Source organism: Propithecus coquereli, unplaced genomic scaffold (assembly GCF_000956105.1).
Source record: "Propithecus coquereli isolate 6110/MARCELLA unplaced genomic scaffold, Pcoq_1.0 Scaffold181, whole genome shotgun sequence".
Lineage (NCBI taxonomy): Eukaryota > Metazoa > Chordata > Mammalia > Primates > Indriidae > Propithecus > Propithecus coquereli.
The window spans coordinates 2079439-2084338 of record NW_012142857.1 but is presented as its reverse complement, the minus strand read 5'-3'; the positions used below and the strand labels follow the sequence as shown (position 1 = coordinate 2084338).

Sequence of the window (4900 nt, the reverse complement as noted above, 5' to 3'; positions counted from 1 at the left end):
GTCTCGCTCTTGCTCAGGCTGGTTTCGAACTCCTGAGCTCAAACAATCCGCCCTCCTCGGCCTCCCAGAGAGCTAGGATTACAGGCGTGAGCCACCGTGCCCGGCCTAGCTTTTATTTTTGTTTTTAATTCTAACATGTTTAGGTAATGATAGATTATAATTTTTGGATTTAAAAACTCTGTATCAAAAAATATAAATACATGTATTATTTACCATAAAGCAATGCTGTTGTCATTGCATTCTATTTTTCATTGTTTGGAGTACGTGTTCCACGTTATTTGTTTTCCTTGGCCAGCACACTCACTGAACATACTCTCAATATAGGAGCAGGTGCTGACATGTATGATTCATTAAAATAAAATTTCTTTGTTGTTTTCTTTCAGGAAGCAAAGCTTTTTCCAGTTAGTGCTTCTATATCATCGAAAGAGGCGCCCAGAGCAGCAGAATCTATCACCAAATTATATCAATTGTGAAGACTTTGAAGTGAACCTTTGCTGTAATTTTTTGATATTTTAAATTTATGGGAGACATTTAGTACAACTTAAGCTAGTAGAGTTCCGTAATTTTTTGACAAAGTTTACAAATTTCCCCAGACTGAAGAATTATTCCTTCCCTGTCAGTTACTAAAGTTGTGAATGAATTGTGTTTTCTCCTTGGGAAGCAGGCAAGTTTCTGGATTTGGAGTGTTGACTCTTGAGGGAGCAGAGGTGGCTACAGAGGAGTCTGAGCCACCAACTACAGAGGAAGCTCCTTTGGCTTTGAGTAGCACAGCTATGGAATTTCCACAGTGACACACACTCTCGGTGGTGCAAGATTTAAAATTACCTTCCTTTTTGGCTGGAAGACTTAGAAGACATATGATTGTATTTTCCCATTTTACAGATGAGGAAACAAAGCCTGGAAATCAATTTCCTTCCTGTTCTCCCAGCTAGTTAGGGACAGAACCAGAACTAGAACCAGAGCCCATCCCATATCAGTATTCTAAGCCTTCCTGAGGCTGTGATGCCCATGCTGAAATTTAAGATGCCAAATATTTTTGCCAGCATTTTTTCAATTGGGAAAATTACCAGGATTTAAATGTCAGATTTATTTTTATGTGGATTAGTGTGTGCACTAAACTACAGAGCACCATATTTAATCTAATTTAAGAAGCCATTGATCATAAAACGTGCCATTAGTTTATGTTGCACTGAGAGGTGGGGTAGGAGAGTTGCCAATGAACTTGTGACAGGCCACTGATGGCCAAGCCCATTTGAATTTGAGATGCTAAAGTGTGGAAAAAAAGTACTTCCCAGAATCAATGAAATATGGTATTTTGATTCTCTTCCTCAGGAGAATTCTAGAGTTACAAAGCCAATCTTCAATCCTGGGTCTTCACAGAGAACCTTTGCCTTAATAGACCTTGGAATTTAAAGTGTCCATCTTACCCTTACACAAATATTTTGGTCTTTCTTTGTCATGCACAAAAAGCAGGGGAGATTATGTACCTTTTGCACAACATTTGCACACTGTGAGAAAATGGTACATTTTAGTTAAGGGCAAGTTAAAATCTTATTCGGTATGTTGGAAAATTCTATGTCATCCCAAAGAGCAAATATTTTGTTCCTCCTGCTCTGTGCAATAGCTTTCCCAGAACTATGGACAAATTGATTGAAAGAAGATTGATTATTTCTCCTGCCTTTAATGTAAGGTGCTACTGAATGCAGCAGCTTCTTGTCATGGCAGGAAATTTGCATCAGTTGGATATCCTTTTGAGAAACTGAAGTTTGCAAAGGGTCAAACTTCCCCAAACTGGACGGGCTCAGGAAATTTTCCTTTGCACTCAGAACATTCTAAAGTATATTATTTATTGTTGGCAGTTCCTCAGGGATTTCACTTTTCTATCAGTCAGTGTAATTGATGTAAAAGTGTTTAATGAATGGAAATTAATATTTTTATTTTATTGCTCTTCCGGTTTGATATGAAGCAAAATAAAGGTTCTTGGTGATTTGGGATTTATTTTGTATTTTTGTGTTGATCCTATGTCTCTTCCAAGCTTTATTTGACCCCTTGTCCCATTTGTGATTGTTAGACTACAGAAAGGCAAACTGCTGGTCAGGGTGGCCACATGGAGGTGGTGTCATGCCACAGGTGCAATGGCCCCTCCTCTGGGAGGACTGTCCCTGCCTCCAGACTAGGTTGGATCTCACTATTGTATTCTCAGCACTCACACCCATTTTCCTTGTTATCACACGATTCACTCTTGAAATTAATCATTCAAGGTCTGTCTTTCTTCTAGACTAACTTCCCTCCATGAGAGCAGAGCCCTTGTCTATCCTTTTCCCTGTGGTATCCCCAGCAACTGACACATAGTAGTAAATATGAAAGATTTAGTGGCTTGTAAGAAAACATAGCTAGAGAAACCACCACTTGAAAGAGAAATAAGGAGTGTGAAGGAGTGAAGCCGGCTAAATAAGTGTATGTGTTAATTTTCGTAAATGTGAGCTACTCTTTAGACTGTTGGTTTATTAATTTGGGTTCCACCAGAAGCAGACTCTGAGATAAATACTTTTTCTGGGGGGTCATCTCAGAAGCACCAGTGTGGAAGTGCAACAGAGAAAGGAAGGAAGGCAAAAAAAGTGTGCATCATCAGGCAAGCTACACGCTGGGCAGCTGGAGCTCACTCCTGTCGGAGACTCCTGGGAAACAATGCAGAACCCACGCTTTGGAGATGGGTATTTATTCACTAACTCCTGTCAGCCACTGGTCGAGGGCGGCTCCTGGGAGGCATTCATTTCCTGGCACTTCTGGGCTGCCTTGAGCATTGGCAGAGTGACTTCCAGTAGTCTGAGAGAGTCCCTGGGCAGGGACACAGATCCTGGCAGTTGGAAGTCAAGCTGGTGTTTGATGAAATGGAGGGACTGAGGGCATGTGGATGGGGCACTAACAGCATCTGACCCTAGCACAGCTCGTATCCATCTGTGCCCCACGTTCATTTTACTCCATCCTGTCACTACTTCAAGTCCCAACTTCCCAAAACAAACACACGTAAATGAAACAGGAAGTTAGCAGGACAAACTGTCGTCCCTGTTGCTACAGATGGTCCTAAATCCATAACTGATATTCATCATCTCCTTCCTCTACCACTCTGTTATGGGCAAATTGTGTCCCTTCCCCATCTGCAATTCATAGCTGAAATCCCACCCCCAGTACTTCCGAATGTGACTGTGTTTGGAGACACGGTCTTTAAAGAGGAGGTTAAACTGAAGCAAGGCCTTTAGGGTGGGGCCTTAATCCCATATAACTGGTGTCCTTTTAAGAGCAGGAAGAGACACCAGGGGTGCACGTACACAGAGGGATGACTGTGAGAAGATGCAGCAGGAGGACACTGTCCACCATCTGCAAGCCGAGAACGAGGCCTTGGAGGAAACCCAGCCTGCAACTTGATCTTGCTCTTGGACCTCCAGCCTCCAGAACTGTGAAAAAATAAATTTCAGTTGTTTAAGCCACCCAATCTGCGGTATTTATTTTTATGGTAGTTCTAGCAGACTAACACACACACATTCTAGTATCCCCTTACACGTGGCTAGTTCTTCTTCTGCTTGTCTAGGTTGCTTGACTGGTGGGGTAACCTGGACCTTCAGCCCTGAAGGGTCGTAGCCCTGGTTATCAGGCTTTTGGTAGACCCTGTTTGCTGAAATTGCCAATTTATGTTATTTTTAATTTATTTAACCCCGGCCTTTTTTAGGGGGAGCCAGTTTATGTTTATCACCAGGCATGGGAACACAAAGAGGCATGCTAGTGAAACTCCTGAGTTCCAGATATATCCATCCTTGCCCCCTTTTCCTCATAATAATCCCTAACTCCTGCTGGGATTGTTACGCTTTTCTTTACTTGCTGGTCTGTTGGCATGAAGAAACCCAAATGACCAGGCATTGGCCATAGTTTTAGTGGAACCCTTTCTATGTCCGCTGGTGTATGTATCCCCTGCCAACCTTCTAGAGCCAGGAGCTCTAATCCAGCAGAGCCCAAAGTCAAAGGGATCAGAAGCACAAATTCCTCTTTGGGTCAGTGGGAGCTTTGGTGACAGAGGCCACTCTCACCTCTTGGTTCCCAGACATGTTTGCTACCTGTTGGAGTCATAACATTCAGTACCATATTGTGGCCATAGAAACACCAACACCTCATCTTCAAGGCCAGCACCTCAACCTGCAAAATATCATCCTCCAGCTGAGGATGCTACTCCTCTGAGAGGCCAGGACAGCAGCTTCCAGGTGACGTGGTGTGTAGTAGGCAAAGGGGAGCCCCTGGACACTGCCCATTCTTGTGCCACTTTCACTGTAACGTAAATCTCTTGGTGCAAGGCACGCATTCTCCACACAGGCACTATTGCTTCAAAGGGGGTAAAAATTCGTTTTTGATGGTCAAAACAAACCTTACTCTTTTTATGTATAAAACACTGATATACATACAGTGCATAAACAGAGATATAGTGTATCTGTGGTATTAAGATTTCACAGTGGTGGCAATTAGAAAATAAATGTCTAAAGAGGCTCCTTAGGGGAATGATAATGAAAAAAAATGAGAAACACTGGTCTAAGATAATGTCATGTGGGATTCCATAATGACAGCACCAGACATTCTATAAGCCCTTGGCTAGTGGTGCTGGCTGAGGCGCTGCTGGCAGAAAAGGGAAATCCAGTGTTGGACTCAGTCCCAGTAGAGAGAAATGTTGCTTATTGTAGGGTGGAAAGGGTTTGATGACCAAGTGGCTGGCTGGTCTCCAGAAAGGCTGGTAACATATTTAGGGTTCAGCCTCTGCCTTGGAGTGATTGGTCAGACATTCAGTGGTAGTTGCTAGATCAGGGTTGGTGAGTAGGGGCTCCTTTCTTAGCTTCATCTGTCACCATGGCTACTCTGC

General features: G+C 43.0%; 1 protein-coding gene across 2 annotated transcripts in view; it reads left to right on the top strand.

The window, feature by feature from the left end:
* Positions 1-1994, top strand: part of PSTPIP2 (proline-serine-threonine phosphatase interacting protein 2) — a 90678-nt gene extending 88684 nt beyond the window's left edge. For both annotated transcript variants that reach the window (XM_012642639.1, XM_012642638.1), the window contains exon 12: positions 384-1994. The gene's annotated coding sequence lies outside the window, so the exon portion shown is untranslated. The remainder of the gene's footprint in view (positions 1-383) is intronic.
* Positions 1995-4900: the final 2906 nt, after the last annotated feature.